General features: G+C 38.0%; 1 pseudogene; it reads left to right on the top strand.

Moving 5' to 3' along the window:
* Positions 1-16,041: 16,041 nt before the first annotated feature.
* Positions 16,042-16,140, top strand: LOC132275673 (small nucleolar RNA R71; annotated as a pseudogene).
* Positions 16,141-17,150: the final 1,010 nt, after the last annotated feature.

Raw genomic sequence — 17,150 nt, 5'->3', positions numbered from 1 at the left:
ATAACTTTTCAAGTGTTCAACCCATCATTCATGGTGCTTAAACAAATAAAGTATGAAACAACATCATAGAAACAAATATCATCACGAATTAACACCTTAGAAGCAAATCTCATCATAACACAACAAGTAACACATAGCTTTGCACATCTTCATACAAACATAAAAATTATAACTCCAGAAATTTTCACAACTAAACATGCTATATACCAAATATTTAGAAGTAATTCACAGAAGAATTAAGAGATTGGGTCTTAGAAACCCTTACCTCAAAGTGATTAGCCAAACAAGGCCTAAGGCTAAGGCAAATTTTGAACTCTCCTAAACCCTAGCAATATGGGTGCCAAATGGAAGCCCTCCTCAAGCTCCTCAACTATCTCCTCTTAGTCTTCCTTAAAACTCACTCCAAATACCTCAAATCAAGGCTTGAATTTATATAGGCATATATGTGTATATAGATAGATATATGAAGAGAGAATGAAAGTGAACAGAGAGAGGAAAAAGGGGTCTGCCGAAATGGGGAAGGAGAGAGTGGTGATGTCTTGTGTAACTTTAATTGTAAGGCTAATAATGTGCCATATGTCAACTTGTGGTTAGTTGCCACTTTATGCTAAGTTACTTTTCTGCCTTTCCTCTTTCCACACAATACCATCTACATCCAATAAATATCTACCTCTAATATATATATATATATATTAGATGTATGTATATGCATGAGAAAAGTCCATTATGCCCCTTACTTAAAATAAGAAAATTGAAAAAGTTCCAAAACTTGAAAATCGTCCTTACCTCGAAAATTTTTTTAAAAAATGACACCACCACCTTTAAATGATTTAAAATGATAAAAAAAAAAAATCTCTAGAACCCTCAGCTCTAGAAAATAACTAAAATGCCATTCAGCGCCCGCATGACATGCAAAACGAGGTACAAAATTTAAATAAATTTAGAAAATTCGAAAAACGCACGAAAATGGAAAAATGAAAAAAATGAGAAACTTTACAATCTACCCTCCTTAAAAGATTTCGTCCTCGAAATCAATCCATACCTGGGGGAGAAAACAGCGCTGCATACTTGGAGCGAACCTCTTGTTCGAGCTCCCAAGTAGCCTCATCAACTCTGTGTGTCAAGGATTTTAACTGGTCCCTCGTTATAGGAGACATACTCCTCAATGTCCATATTAATCCAACTCAAAATATGAGACAGATCTGGCGTATACTTTCGTAGCATCGATACATGAAAGACATTATGGACTCTGTCCATCTGCGGTGGCAAAGCAAGTCTATAAGCCACCTCTCCTACACAGTCTAAGATCTCTAAAGGTCCAATGAATCGTGGCAACAATTTACCACTCTTCCCGAACCTTATCAGCCTCTTCCGTGGAGAAACCCCTAGAAAGACGTGGTCTCCCACCTCAAAAGATAGTGGTCACCTCCGCCTATCCGCAGAGCTCTTTTGCCGGCTCTAAGCTGTGAGCAACCTCTATCTGATTAATTTAATCTTCTCAGTAGTCTCGAGTACAATGTCGGGTCTTAAGGCGACTGTCTCGCCTACCTCAGTCCAACAAATAGGACACCTACAAGGTCTACCATACAACGTCTCAAATGGAGCAATCTCAATGCTCGCCCGAAAACTATTGTTGTAGGCAAACTCAATAAGCGGTAGATGATCTTCCCAACTACGACCCAAATTAAGTACACAAGCCTGAAACATATCTTCCAAAATCTGGATAGTATGTTCCGACTGGCCGTCTGTCTGTGGATAGAATGTCGTACTAAGGTGCAACGATGCTTGAAGTCCTTCCCCGAACTTTGAAGTGAACTTGGCATCCCTATCTGAAACAATAGTCACTAGAACTCCATATAACCTCACAATCTCTTTCACATAAAGAATACCAAATGCCTCTATATCATCTTTGCCTTAGTAGCAAAAAGCGAGCCGTCTTGGTCAATCTATCAATGATGACCTATACGACCTTATTTCCCCTTCGTGGCCTTGGAAGACCTGTCACAAAATCCATAGTAATCTGCTCCCATTTCCACTGCGCTACAGGTAATGGCTATAACAAACCAGCTGGTCTCTGGTGCTCGGTCTTCACCTGCTGACAGGTAAGGCACCTAGCCACAAACTGTACAACATCTTTCTTTATTCTATTCCACCAATACTGGCGTCCTAAATTAGGATACATTTTGGTACCACCTGGATGAACTGCAAAGCGGGAAGTATGAAACTCCCGTAGAATGTCCTCATGACAAACTGTGGAAACAACCAATAAACCTCTGAACCGTAGACCTCTATCTGCATGCAAGGTCCAATCTTTCATTGTCTCACCACTGGAGATCAATGTGTAAATGGCATCCAAATCCGGATCCTATCTCTGTGACTCAATCACTTGTCCAGTAAGAGTAGGTTGAGCCACAAAACTAAATAAGAAAGCTGACTCACTACAAACATCGTCGTCAAAACAATACAACCCCATCTCTGCCAGATCTTCAAGCATCTTCCATTTTTGAATAGCTAAACCAGCCAATGTCCCATGAGATTTCAGGCTTAAGGCGTCAGCTATTACATTTGCTTTGCCCGTATTATATTATAAATCAAAGTTATAATCCTCTAAGAACTCAACCCATCGCCTCTGTCTATTGTTCAAGTCCTTCTGGGAGAAAAGGTACTTGAGACTCTTGTGATCTGAGAACACTTCGAATCTCTCACCATACAAATAGTGTCTCTAACACTTCAAGGCAAATACAACTTTTGCTAACTCCAAGTCATGAGTAGGGTAGTTGTACTCATGAGTCTTCAACTGTCGAGACCCATAAGCTACTACTCTACCATCCTGCATTAATACACAACCCAAACCATCGCGTGAAGTATCACAATAGATCACATAACCCAAGCCACGCTCAGGTATCACTAACACTGGAGCCGTAGTCAACCTCGTCTTCAACTCTTGAAAGGATGACTCACAGGCTTCATTTCACGTGAACTTGATCCCTTTTCGGGTCAAGCGAATCATAGGTGCTACCAAACGGGAAAAGTCCTTCACAAATCTTTGGTAGTAACTTGCTAAACCAAGAAAACTTCGGATCTCAAAAACATTCTTGGGAGGCTCCCAATTCAAAATTGCTTCTATCTTTGATGGATCCACTGACACTCCACTTTCTGAGAACGTGACCAAAAAACTTCACCTCTTGTAGCCAAAATTCACACTTCTTATATTTTGCGTACAAACGGTGCCCCCGCAAAATCTGCAATACAGTGCTCAAATGAATCTCGTGCTCCTCCCGAGATCATGAATACACAAGGATGTCATCCACGAAAACTACCACAAACTGGTCCAGATAATCGTGGAAGATGCGATTCATTAGGTCCATGAATGTTGCTGGCGCATTAGTCAAGCCAAAGGGCATAACAAAGAACTCGTACCGGGGATCAATCTCGACCCGGTCTACAAAGGTGTGCCCCTCAAATGCTACCTGTGGAGATAATGTAGCTACCATGGTCAGTTCAGTGGGAAAAAGTGGATGTGTAGGGTACAAAGGCTCCTGAGTATCATCAACCAAAGGAGAAGTATGGGGGCAGTGACTGGCAGCAGCTATGGCTGGGATAAAAATATTAATCTCCTGGCCGTCTATGGTAGTGTGTAAAAGAAATCTGTCATCCTCATCCATCCGGAGGCACTGGTAGAATAGAGCAACCAACCGGGGGTAGATGACTGTGTTTGCTGGAGTCATAATGGCATCAACACCCCACTTCACAAGCTCATCATAAGACCACTTGGTCTGATCCAAGGTGGAGAATAGGTCTCTATCAAATCTGTACTAGGTCTCCCATGCCTTATTGGCGTAAGACTCAGCGGGGACCTCTCGGATAATGGCATGCTCATCATCTATAGTAGATGGCTCAGACTGTACTGATGCTGAAAATGAAGAAGATGAAGACTTTGTAATTGGAGATGGAGGCTGTGGAACTCTGTGAACTCATTTCCTAGCAAGAGTTTTTCTTCTACGCTACATCTGTAAAAACACAAGTATAAATCAGTGCATAGGTATAGGATAATGTAAGCAACTGATAAGGAAACACAAAGCATGTCTTAATCAAGTGGGAACAAAGAATAAACAAATAGGATCATGCTTGTGGAAGAAATGAATAAGAAAGCTTCAGAATCATCATTCTACATGTCTCAACTAAACAAAACAGAACAGATATGCAATAAAGGCATAGAGGGCCGCAAAGTCACATATTGAACATTTGAAGCAGAAATATGATCAACAGGACAAGTATAGGTTGTGATGTGCATAAATGATGCATATACATTCACAAACCTAAAACTCAAGTAGAGGCTGTAATGACATGACGAGTAGACCCTAGGATGACGTCATATCAATTCCTAAGCAAGAATGTTTACAAGTGCAACAGTGAAGGTCAAATATAGTAAACAGGATAACTTGGAGCATATAGGCATGGCAAATGTCAACCTAGGACTCAAGAAATAGGCATGTCATGTAATAAAGACTAAGCGAAATGCACGGTTACAAAACACTATAATCCAAAGCATATTATGACAAGCAAGTTCAAGAATGAATCCTGGACATGGTATGCAACTAGATGGCATATATAAGAATGATGTACATATAACAACTCCAGATAAAGAAATATCCTGTACTGCAATGCAACAAAATCAAAATCCTATGATCACTCATAGCTCGTGACTTCCTCTAATGCTTAAATAAAACAGAGAATGGTTAAACATTGAGAATACAAGAAGCTTACCATCTGGAAGTCAGAACCTAGATCGAAAAGAACCTTAGTCATGAAAAATAGATCGCAAGTATAAGATATCAAGACAATGGCATGTAAACCAATAAACATCAATATCTAGCAAACATAGTCCTAACTTGGTTCAAATTGCATTTCAAAATCTCAAGTAAGTGCAAGAATTGATATTGAGGCCAAAGAATAGACACAACATCCAAATCATGCATTGCAACTAAAAAGTCCAACACCCCCAAACTTTGTCAGAAATCACATCGAAGAAAATAGGCTCAAAAGATGCATAAAAAATCTTAAAAACTGGCAATGTGATACAAGTGTGTGCAAAATGGTGTATATGCAAGCAACATGTTGCAATTATTCCAAAGGGCACACAATTATTCAAAAGAGATCACATTAGACAAGTTTCAAGGTTATTTAAACGACAATGGAATTAATTGACTTTAAATAGATGGGTTGAAATGGCAATTCAACTCAATTTGCAAGAAACGATCAAGAATCATGAAGGTCAAGAGACATCAAACTTGTGCCCTAGCATGACAAGAATCAAGAATTATATCACAAATAAGTTCAAAGGCATTTAACATTTTCAAATGCTTGCAAAGGAATCAAATGGAACAAGCTTCAACTCAAACAAGTGCATTTTGGTCAACTTTGGAATTTCTCAATACTTTTGGGGCAAAATTGAAATTTTTGAAAACTTTGGGGTTAACACATTCAATTGCATTGTGGAAAAGCATCATGATAAGAATCATGCAATAAATGAACAACAATAAAAGGAATGATGCAACTCAACTTCACATTTTTCAAACAAAGTTCAAAATTTTTCTTTTTTTAAACATTTGAAACCCAACAAGTGTGATCACAAAGCATTTTAACAATGAAAGATCATTTTACAAAAACAATGCACTCAAGTCAATCAAAACTTTTTAAAAGAGGTCCATTTGAAACATTTTTATGCATTGAAGACAAGACTTAGCATTTTCAATTCAAAAGCACAAAATCAAATCAAGTCATGCTTGCAATCAATTTAGGTAACTTAGAACACATCCATGTATTTCATATTCAAGACAAGCAAATGAGACAAGGTGGAACTATGCTCACAACAATACAAACTTTTCAATGCTATTCAATTTTCAAAAATATATCAAGTCCAAAAATATTTCTTCTTTTGCAATTGACTTCAACATCTAACTCTGAAAAGTATTTTCACATTCCATATCAATTTCTAAAAATCAAACCACGTGCCTTTTTGGATTTTAAAATCAAAGTTTAAATTTTTTTCGAAAATCCGGCATGGTCTCCCTTTAAAAATGGACATCCCAAAATTTTTCAAACACATCAAAACACATATATATATCATTCAACAATGAAGAATCAATTTCAACAAGGGACACCGCCCATAATCAATCCACAAAACCAATAAAATTTGTCCGTTCTCCTTCTAGACTACTCAACAAACCATATTTCATTCTCCAATTCCAAAATGTGCCCATCACCATTCAACATATATCAAAGTTCAGGTTCAATCAAATGTTTCCAAATTTTAATTTTTTTTTTTAGTAAAAAATTTTCAACAAATTTTTTTTATTTTGTTATTTATTTATTTATTTATTATTTTTTTTTTGCATTTTTTATTTGTTTTTGATTTTATTTGATTTTAATTTTTATATCAAAGGGCATATAAACAAAATAGCAAAATAAAAACTAGATAAAATGGATGAAAATAAAATACAAAATAGAATGAGCAAAAACAAAAATAAAAAAATAAAAAGAAAGAGATTTGGAGATTACTTGACCCAAGAGAGAGAATGAGAGAGTGAAACTAAGTTGTTTGGGCAAAAATGGGGATTTTCAACCTCGCCGACGTCGGAGAAGACGACCAGAGACTCGCTGGAGTCTCGCTGGAATTTTAGAACTCGCCAGCGCTTCGAATCGAGGTCGCCTTGGCCTAAATCGGCCGGAGCTAAAGGATATGATGGAGAACAAGAGAGAATGGAGGTGTGAAACTAGGATTTGGCCTTAGCCAAAAATCTTCGCCGCCTTCATTAGAGGAAACGGCGGTGAGGTTCGGCCGCTTGGTTTGCTCGTCGGCGGTTGGAGAAGAGAGGTAAGGTGGTGGTTATATGGATTGGGTGTAGTGGTTGAGGGATGGTGTGCCTTGTCGTCGAGCACCCAAAGCTTGCAAAGTGGACTAAGATGAGTGTGGCCAGGTTTTACATTTATAATTTGTCAATACTACCTTTCACTAAAAATATAGTTAGGGCGAGTAGGGATCGTCCCAAGGGATTGGTGGGTCGTATTAGGTTGTGGAATCGATATTAAGGTTAGTAGGTCCAGTGATCAAAAGATTGGTTGGTGATTGAATTATACTAAGATGCAATTTAAACTAAAGTAAATAGTTAAATGTAATAGAGAGAAAATAAGAGAGAGAGAGATATTGGGGTTTAGAGATCACCACTAAGCATAGCTTTTCTATACCCTTAATGAATGATTAATGAGGGGGAAAACATGTATTGCAACAATAATGTGTATGTGTGATTGTTTCAATAAGCATGGATGACTAATTAAGTATATATTGTCTAAGCAACATAGTGGATAACACAATATATCAAAATAAGCCATTAATCCTTTCTTTAAGCTCACAATCCAAACACATCACAAGGTTAGAGACATATGTACTTGTTTTCATAAGTATGGAACATCAAACAACGAGCATGGATTGTCCTCCCATTTAACATCTAAACTACAACTACACTACAATTAAGCTAACGACATGAAATTAAACTAATTAAACTAAAGGAGAGGCACAATCCATCAAGAAATGAGTATGAACCATCAAATAAACCACAAGAGCATTCTATTAAGCATTATGTCTTGACAATCTCTAGATCTATAGCATCAATACACATAAACATGCATCAATAACACAAAATCTAGAGACAAAAACATGAACATCTATTCTATCATACATAGACATATGGATAGAATGAAATGATCAATTGGAAGCATTAAACCACACAAATCATTGAATAAACAAGATCTATGTATATAAAAAGTTAAAACATCTATCATAATACAAATCCCCTTAAAAATACATAAATCAAGATGTATAAAGCATGCTTAGGGCTAACTCTAGCCCCAAGAGGATGTCTTGCCACTTATGAATGGTGTCCTCCAACCCTTAAGGGCTAACTCCATGGTAGAAATTGCTCTTCTTCTTGGTTGATGGAAAACTCTAAGCTTGTGTCTCTAGCCTCCTCTCTTATTTTCTTCCTCACTAAGAATATGATATGATAATTGTGTCAAAAGTATTTTTTGTAAAAGTAGCTCATATTCCTTATATAGGTAGGTCAAATGTCACCCCCAATGACTTGGGCTCACGCATCAATATTCCTCCAATGATTGCACCATGAGCCAACCTTTAATGAGCTGGATTTTGTCTTTTTTTTCGGGCTTGAGGAAGTTCAATCAATCGAACTTGTGGTGAGATCGATCGAACATGGCTAAAATCTATCAAACTGAAGCTGGATCGATCCTCCCATGGCGGCGCCTTTTTGGATAAGGACAGATCTGAGATATTTTGGGGAATAAGACAAAAGTGGTAGGTAGGGTGGTACAACCGGATAAGATGAAATCTGTTCGATCGATCTGAGAATTGTTGGATCGATCGAACTTTGTGGGATCTTTGGATAAGGACAAAAGAGCTTGGATCCATCTTGAAATGTCTAGACCGATGAACTTTCGATCGATTGAAATGTACTTGTGATCGATCGAACCTGCTGAATTCCATACTTTGCTTCAATCTGCTTTCACTTTGCTCATTTTTTCCATCCAACTTAAGTTAGATTCTTTTAAGCTCTTATTTGGCTGAATTAGCTTATTTTGGGGATAAGAACCTAAAAAGGGCAATAACACGAAATTAGTCTAAAACGGGAAAGTAAGATAGATAAAGGTCCTAAAATACCTAAGCTTAAGGGGTTTAAATGCGCACTTTTCAGCGCTCTTCACACCCCCAAACTTAAATATTGCTAGTCCGTACTAATAAACTACAAAGTAAGGAAATGAAATGAATAACTATACAACTATAAACTAGAAAGCAATAAATGGATAACGCCACTTTCGTAGGGAACACGATTACATTTAGCATATGTAACAAGCCTTTTAAACCCCTAGGTTACCCTTAGTGGACGAGTGAAGTCTCGTGAGGGTTTCCAGAAATGATATCCACAAACATTAAGCTCATTCTCACAAAAGAGGCACCAATATTGCAAACAAGCATTGGAGAAAACTACTTCAAGTATGCAATTTTTCAATCCTTTCCAAGCAATCTCTCAAAATTTCAACATCAAGCAAGCAAGTACGATCATCCACACATCAAGAAAATGATCATGCAAATCAAAACAAGTTTAGAATCCTTTTTGAGCGGACCGGCATCAAATATGTTGCTATCTTAGCCAACTAAAGAAATGATCACATCCTTACCCTCAAACTAGCACACAAATCTAGTATCGATCATCAAGACAAATAGTGGACCTTTTATTATAGCTTTATTGTTCTAGGTGCACTTATTCTTTCACTCGATTTTTTTTTTTTTTTTTTACTAATCAAAGATGGAAGCATGGTGTAATGTGTTGATCTATTAAGTTTTCTAGCGATCCATGAGGTCGAGCGTTAGGTCAATGACTCCCAAACCAGACGGCTTTAGGGCATTAGGCGTTCAAACACCCCTAAGGACTTACAAGCTCAAATCAATTAGGCTACAAATCAAAACAACCTCTATCTAATCATTTTCCATTTCTCACCTTTTTTTTTTTTTTTTTTTTTTTTTTTTTTTGTATCAAGTTCAATTATTAACCTAGAGTTTGGGCCCTCCACCTTTCGGTGCGAGAAGTTCAGTGCTTGATGAGGCTAGAATCCCGGCTACTTAGTGAAAAGGGGTTGTTATCCACCTTTATATAGAATGAAAGCTTTTAATGCATTACTAACTCAATTGGGATATAACTAATTCAATAATCAACAAAGCATGTACCCCACAAATGAATGCTAGTGTGCGCCTGTGCTAGTGTAGAATTCTAGAGTGAATCTCAAAAGAATCACAAAATCAGGATGATGTGGACCATAAATGAAAGCAAGATATCAATCTTTCGAAAAATTTACTCCTAAATGGCATCCACAAGGCATACAAGGAGTATTGGACTCTCAAGTCAAGTAATTTTTAAATTTTAAGTAATATAGTTATCAAAAGATCAAAATCATAGCTAGTTATGGACCAATCATAAAAAATCCCTCAAATACACGAGTCATGCTTAAAATTTGAATTGAAAGCAAATACTGCAATTAACGCCATTACCCCCCAAACTTAAATGGCACAATGTCCTCAATGTGCAAAGAGAATGAAGGAAAGAGTATACCAGTGCAACTAAGCAAACAATGGCCGGGACACAAGTATCCAAAGTAGGTGGCATAGCCTCCCCAAACTTGGAATTAACTGTGGTCCTGAAAAGATGGCACTAGGATAAAACTCATCAGATAACAAAAGGGATAATAACAGTGCACAGTGGACATGCAAGTGTAAATGGGATAGTCAAATAAAATAATGAGAGAGAAATAAGGATTGTCTTGAAAATTTTGTAGCATTCTCTCATTGAAATCACTGGAATGCACCTGATGGAGTTAGACAGATAGATATATCAATAGACAATATGACATCGAAAAACAAAGCATGTATAAAATAAGAACAGTATATGGTACATCGCAATAGAGGGCCGACAGACCGGCCTAAAAAATATAACAGTATTAGAAATATAACAGTCAAATCACAGATATAAAATGAGAAGGAGATATAAAAATCATGAAGAAGAGGTAGGACGGCAGGGCGTGCTCCGCGGATATCTCTAGATAAATCTCGCAATGCGGCTATGATATCCATATGGAGTGAAGTAATATCAGCTTGGATGGAAACCGTGCCATCCTCCAGAGTCTGAAGACGCTCTCTGAAGCTGGGTATCTAAACTGGAGCCTCAGGTGCTGCTGGATCGGGAGAATGATGATCCTGAGCCTGCTCCTCATCATGAATGGGCGACCCAACCGGAGAGTGATGCTCTGGGTCCTTTACGGGCTACTCTAAAATAATGTCCATATGCATAGCAGCCGGATTGACTGGTACATCATCCAATGCCTGCTCTGTAGCTGCTGCCTGCTCCATCTCCTCTATCTCAAGCTCCTCAACTGCCTCTGCAGCATCCTTCTGTAGACTCTTAATAAGAGCCTTATAGCTCTTATCCTAGTCCTTCTTCTTGAATGAGCAGGCCCCAGCCTCAGTACGCTCTCGGTGCTGGAAGGGATAGCGTTGGTCCCGCAATATCTGTGTAATGAGATGGCCAAATAGGAGAAACTTAGCCCGTTTGGGCTTGGCCTTGCTGATGTGATCAACATATAACTTCATCACAACGCTTCAGATGAGTGCAGGAATGGATAGCCAATGCCCTACATAGAAGGCGTATAGAGCTGTCAGATAGTCGCCGCGCTTCTATATCTTGTGGCCGACCATGAATACATTTTGTAATAAAATCAAATCGAAGAACCACAAGTTGTCTTGCAGATAAGTGCGCGTGGCAAAAGTCTCGCCAACTGCATAGTGACCTATGAGTGCCACTGCCATGTCGGCGTATGAAGGCCTTCATAGAGTAGGATATGTAGCCTCGAGATCAGGAGGGCAAACATGTAGACATCGGCAAGATCTGGATAGAGTGTCCACAGTGATACTGATAGGGTGGCCGTCAATGGTAGTCCGCAGCTCCCTCAGGTTACTCAAGGCAGGTCGGAGGTTTTAAAAGAACATCTGGACCAACCTTGGGTACACTGGATATGTAACAGGGGCTAATATAGCTAAAATGCCTCTCCAGTCTATGTCATCATATGCTGTTCTGGTAAGAACAGACTAGGAAAAGAAGTCTATATCGAAGACCGACTCATGCGCCACCTGAAGACATGAGTATCTCGGCAATGGTCGGTCTAAGTCCTGGGCTGGCTGAGCTGGTGTTGGTGATGGAGATGGTATATGCTCAGCCTCAGCATCAGCCTGTGAAGAAGATGCCTCAGGCAAAGACTGTAGTCTAGAGTCAGCGGATGGGGACTGAGCTATATTTGCCTCTGGCTCAGGAATAGGGTCCTGGACGTGAGATGGACCTCCCTATTCGTCTAATCTCTGCCTAACTCTGCGATGATAATGTCCACGGGCAACAGTCTTGACCCTAGCCATAGCCTGCAAAATAAAAGGAAACTCAAAAAGGAAGTCAGTGCCGATATGAAGAATTAAAGCACAGTTTATAGAATCATGTATGTCAAATAAGATAGACAAAACAGATAAAGGACATGAATCTATGCAAGTGATGAGAAATAAATGACATGATGTGAAGCATGCTAGACAGTATAAGTACGAAATGCATCCAATGTGGAAAATACAGGTATTGGGTATGTATGAGATAGCATAAAACACAAGAGATGGTGTGTGAAGTGTGTTATGTAAATCTGTGAAATTCGATCGATCACAAAAATGTGAGATCGATGTAAGTTCGATCAATCTTGAATAAGTGAGATCGATCTATTACAGATCGATCTGAAAAAAAGTTTGATCGATCGAACTTTGAGGTGAAATTCAAAAAGTCACAGATCTGTGACGTGGATGGCACGGGGATCTCACAAGCAAGCTCGTGGGCCCCTCTACACAACAAATCAACAATTTTGGTCGCTTGATTAGGCCCGTGACCCCCAAAATCAAAAATTAAAATAAAAAATATAAAACCGATATATATACATATATATACACATATATACAGTGGGTCAAAGCTTCAAAAATGGCAAGATTCATCATCATAACATCATAGATCTAACATGAAAGCATGGATTCATCAACATGAAGCTTGAAATCAAAAGGGAAGAACTCGAATCTTACCCAAAACCGAGAGAAAAGTGGATCGAATGAGAGAGAGATGAAATTTGAGATCCGAGATGAGGAGAGAGATTCGGGCATGATGGAATAGCCGGAGCACTCGCCGGAAGATGGGAATAGTGGGGTTGTAGCGGCGAAGGGAAACTAGGGTTTTTTGGATTGATCTTTGAATCGATCTAAAATAACCCTTAGCCTCTATTTTTAAAAACATTCCCTCTTCAGTTCGATTGATCGAACTAAAATCTTAGATTGATCGAACTAGTATCGATCTCTCCTCACTAAAAGACAAAATTATTTTTGAAGCTTTTGAACTTTTGAAAATTAAAAATTAAAAATGAAAAATATTTATTTATTTTTATTTTTTTGGATTTTTAAAAAATTAAACTAAATAAAATAAGACTAAACTAAGTAAAATAAAAGAAAACAAAAGAATTATTTTTTTGGAATTTTTGAAATATAAAATAAAATAAAAGAAAAGAAAATATTTTTGGGATTTTTGAAAAATAATAGACAAAAATAAAAAAATACAAGAAATAAAAGTATTTTTGAAAACTTTGAAAACCCTTTTTTTTTTTTAATTCAGAATAAAATATTTTTGGAGTTTTTAAATTTAAAATTCAAAACAAAAGTCAAACTTAAAGTCAAAACAGTAAATCAAATAACAGAGATCGATCTCTCCAAGATGAATCCCCTGAAAGAGTCAGATTGATCGAACATGCAAAAATCTGCAGACATGTTCGAACGATGGGACATAGAGGTCATTGGATGCAGATTCAAAATTTTTCTAAGTGTTGAGACTGCAGATCGATCCAAGATGAATCTGGATCGATCGAAGAATTTACGATCGATCAGACAAAAAGCTAAAATATGCAGGTTTTCTTCGAACGATTGGACAGAGAGGTGATTGGATGCAGGTATGGAGATCGATCGATCGAATCTCTTTTGAGATCAATTGAACAGGAACAAAATGTCCATTTTCAACATGAAAGTGCATGCAATCCTAATCATAGTTCCTAGCAATGCATATGAACCTAAAGCAAATATCTAGACTTCGCAAGAAATGAAATTTAAAATAAAAATGAGGGAGGAATAGGGTTGTGACACCCTACGAAATGTACTAGTCTTTAACGTTTCTAGCAAGACGTTAGGCTCTTTTAGCCCAGATCAAACATCTTGTAGTGCATCCCCTCCTTAATGGGGTGATAAGTACTTGAACTCCACCCAATAAATAGTTCCCTAGGGAACTTGTTGGATTAGGCTCAAAGGAACTTGTTGGTCTTTTTTCAATGTGATCTTTGGGCTTCCATGCCCTTTCAAAATAAGATTTTGAAATAACTTTTTTCGAATTCAGGGTTGAAGATAACCCTTTTGAAATTTTGGTTTCAAGCAAAGACTTTATTCCTTTACATTTATTAGCATGACATTTCTCTACAACATTCACTTCTTCATACTTGTCAAATGAATTTGGGGTTAGATTGAAGATATTCAACTTCACCTTCATGTGGCCAAATGAGATCTTCATTATCCCCGTCCTACAATTAATGTTGGCATTTGCGGTTGCCAAGAAAGGACGGCCAAGGATAACGAGGATTCGGCACCGGTTCTGTGTCAATGACAACGAAATCAACCGGGAAGAAAAATTTATCAATTTTAATCAATACGTCCTCAATGATCCCCCTAGGCTTTTTGATGGATCAGTCGGCAAGTTGCAAAACCACTGACGTCGGTTTCAAGTCTCCTAGGCCTAATTTGACATATACCGATTATGGAAGAAGATTAACACTTGCTCCTAAGTCTAAGAGAGCCCAATTAATGACATGGTTGCCAATAATGCATAAAGTGGTAGGTGAACCGGGGTCTTTGAACTTTGGAAGAGTGTTATGTTGCAAAATAGAGCTCACTTGCTCGGTCAAGACCACTTTCTTAGGTGTTTGGCTTTTGTTCTTCCTCTTTTAGGTGCAAAGATTTTTTAAAAACTTGGCATAAGCTGGAATTTGCTTGATTGCATTCAAAAGCGGAAGGTTAACCTTCACTTGCCTAAACACATCAATGATTTCATTTGTCTTTGTCTTTTGTTTGTCAAGATAAATAGATCCTTTCAAGGCATCCGGAAATGTAGCTCTTGGCTCAAAAACTTTTTTAAAATCCTTCTTTGAAATATCATCAACACAAGAATTTTTCAAATCATGCTTTGATTCATCTTTCAAATCATTTTTGAACTCACTTTTCAAATCACTTTTTGACACTTTCTTATTTGAATGATCATGCATATACAACGAAGGAGGAATATGATAAGAAACGGGACGGGTGTCAACTTTGGGTTGCACCGGTTCACTCTTTTCATTAGACATACCCACTTGGTTGTCCACAATCTTCCCACTTCTCAAGGTTGTCACAGCGTTGACATGCTCTATTGTGTGACCTTCCGATGAGGAATGAGTCTCCACAACGCATTGTTGCTTTGGTGGGGCATTCAAAGGCATTTTCCCTTTTTCTCTAGCATTTAAAGTACTATCTATTTGCCCTACTTGGGTTTCTAGCTTAGCAACGAATTGAGAATAAGAATGAAGTAATTGAGTGTTCGCCTCTAGAGTGTCTAGAGTGGTCAAAACTTTCTATTCAAAAGCGGGACTCCTAGAATTTCCTTGAGAATATGATGGTTGATTAGGAAAATGAGAATTAGAAAATTGATTTTCTTGTGATTGATATGGTCTATATCCTTGTGATCCTTGGCCTTGCATTGGAGGTGGAATATACTTTCCTTGAAAATTACCTTGGGAAGGGTTTGAGCCTTCCCCTTAGTTTCTCCAAGAGAAATTCGGGTGATTCCTCCAACTAGGGTTATAGTGATTGCCATGAGGATTGTTCCCTTGATTAATAAAGCTGCATTAACTTGTTCATGATGCTCACTTTGCATATGTCCATGGGGACAATTGGAAGTAGAATTTAAAACACTTGAACAAGTCACACATGATTCATTGGATGCATGATGGGAATGGTTAGGAAAGGAAGATACTTGATTTGCCGAGTTTTGGTTGATCAAGAATTGATCAAACCTTTGAGATAAGGATTTCATCTCAACGGCTATTTCTTTGGGATGGTCAACTTGATGTAAGCCAACACTCTTTCTTCCACTTGAATTCCTACCATTCTTAGAAGATAAAGTTCGCTGCAAAGTATTTTCACTCATGCTCTCATAAAGACGCCACACGTCATCCTCATGTCTATCAATGTAAGAGCCACCCATGGAAGCATCAACTATGCCCTTGTAATTATCGGATAAACTCTTAAAGAAATATTGAACTAATTGCCATTTGGGTATGTCATGATGTGGACACTTCCTAAACAATTCATTGAATCTTTCCCATGCCTTATGGAACATTTCCCCATCCCCGTGTGAAAACTCTCGAATTGAGGTTCTCATGGCATTGGTATTAGAAACCAGATAGTACTTCTTCAAGAACTCTTGTTGCATTTCTGTCCAAGAAGTTATTGAAAAAGTCCTAAGATTGTTAAACCAATATTTTGCCTTGTTTTTAAGGGTAAATGGAAAAAGTTTAAGCCTTAAGACCTCTTCCGGCATGTCCGTGTATCTCACGGTGGAACATACTTCAAGAAACTTATCCAAATGCTTATAAGGTTTTTCACTTGGAAGTCCATGATAGTTAGGAAGCATTTGAATGGTTTGTGGTTTGATTTCATAGTGGTGTGCTCTAAATGTTGACAATTGAATGCATGTGGGTGCATTATATTCATTAGACACATAGTGATCTCTTAAAGAAAGGGGAGGGTTAACAATTGGAGGTGTAACATGGGCACCTTGATTGCCTTGAACTATGAGAGGTTGTGGAGCAAACATTAGCTTAGGCATTCCCAATGGAACTTGGCCTTGTTATTGTGGTGGGTGAATGAATGGCCTCGGCATGCCTAATGGTACTTGCATGTTATCATGATGCACATTAGGGTGGAGGATACCTTGTTGGTCTATGTGACCAAGGTCCTCCACATGGTCCTCATTATGTACTTCCATTGTAGAAGTAGAATGATTAAAATTACCCCTTCCCCTAGGTGTACGAACAATGGATTCTAAATTCAAATTAAAAGGGATAAGAGTAAGATTTAATGACCTTCGACCATGCATGCACAAGCAAAACACAAACAAGTAACATACAATCAACAATCACTTTACCTTCGCAACAATTCAACAATTAACAAACTTCCTCCACATACAATGATCCCATACTCCCATGCTATCAATAATATGCAAAGAATAATAAAATTGCCTCCACATGGGCTCACGATTTATCTAAGAATAGAAATACAAGCCACCACGCGGGCCGACGATTTAACTAGAGATTGAGTTAAGAAAGAGCTCACAAAGGGTCCTTTAGCACCTCAATTCAATTTTCAATTTTAGCCTTGCAATTTT

This window comes from Cornus florida, unplaced genomic scaffold, assembly GCF_030987335.1.
Source record: "Cornus florida cultivar Cherokee Brave unplaced genomic scaffold, ASM3098733v1 CherokeeBrave_3.0.0_Hap2_Chr09, whole genome shotgun sequence".
Taxonomy (NCBI): domain Eukaryota; kingdom Viridiplantae; phylum Streptophyta; class Magnoliopsida; order Cornales; family Cornaceae; genus Cornus; species Cornus florida.
Note: the sequence above shows the minus strand (reverse complement) of the source record. Positions and strands in the feature narration are given on the sequence as shown.